The sequence below is a fragment of the Myotis brandtii genome, unplaced genomic scaffold (assembly GCF_000412655.1).
Source record: "Myotis brandtii unplaced genomic scaffold, ASM41265v1 scaffold493, whole genome shotgun sequence".
In the NCBI taxonomy this organism is placed as follows: Eukaryota; Metazoa; Chordata; class Mammalia; order Chiroptera; family Vespertilionidae; genus Myotis; species Myotis brandtii.
In genome coordinates, this window is record NW_005368827.1 from 1,867,096 (window position 1) to 1,868,234 (window position 1,139).

Genomic DNA, 1,139 nt, shown 5'->3' on the forward strand with positions numbered 1-1,139 from the left:
GTGCATGAATTTTGTGCACTGAGCCACTAGTTTGTTGTATATTTGAACAGTTAGGTTGTTTTCATATACCATAAAACTAAACATATATTTTGACATAAAGTTTTTTTTAAGCAACACATGTTCATTGTAACATATCAAGTAATACAGAAGTGTATAAGGAAATAATAATAATTTATTCTCTCTTCCTGAAAGTTTTCAATAATATTTTATTGTCTACTAGAGGCCCAGTGCATGGATTCGTGCATGGGGGTGGGAGCGATTGTCCCTCAGCCTGGCCTGCACCCTCTCACAATCCAGGACCCCTTGGAGGATGTATCAGTGTGCCAAGCGGCAGGGGGCCAGGGAGGAGCTCGGGCAGCCGCTCACACTCATCCCAGCCCGCTGCGCCTGCCACAGCAGCTCAGTAGCAGTGCCGCGAAGTCGGGAGAGGCTCCTGCTGCCACAGTTGTGCTCGCCAGCTGTGAGCCTGGCTTCGGGCTGAGTGGCACTTCCACTATGGGAGAGCACTGACCACCAGGGGGGAGCTCCTGCTTTGAGTATCTGCCCCCTGGTGGTCAGTGCACATCATAGCAACTGGTCAACCAGTCATTCTGGTGGTTCTGGTCGTTCGGTTGTAATGGTCGCTTAGGCTTTTATATATATAGATTTTACCATATATATAGATTTTACCATATATTTTACTTCTGTCTTAAACGTAAATACAGGAATATAGGGATTTCTTTTTCCTTTATTGTTTTAAAAAATAACAATAGAACCATACTCTATATGCTTTTTTTCTTTCATTAAATAAAATGACATGGACATATTTTCATATTAACTCAGGCATAATGCATAATGTTTATTATTTCTAATATTTAGGTAGAATTTATTCTTTTCTTTTACTGCTCACCTATCAATAGATATATATAGATTTTACCATATATTTTACTTCGGTCTTAAATGTAAATACAGGAATATAGGGTTTTCTTTTTCCTTTATTGTTTTAAAAAATAACAATGGAACCATATTCTATATGCTTTTCTTCTTTCATTAAATACAATGACATGGACATATTTTCATATTAATTCATGCATAATGCATAATGTTTATTATTTCTAATATTTAGGTAGAATTTATTCTTTTCTTTTACAGCTTACCTA

General features: G+C 37.4%; 1 protein-coding gene across 1 annotated transcript in view; it reads left to right on the top strand.

Moving 5' to 3' along the window:
• The window catches only part of LRP1B (low density lipoprotein receptor-related protein 1B), a 1,756,854-nt gene that overhangs the window by 247,196 nt on the left and 1,508,519 nt on the right, over positions 1-1,139 (top strand). The window lies entirely within an intron of this gene.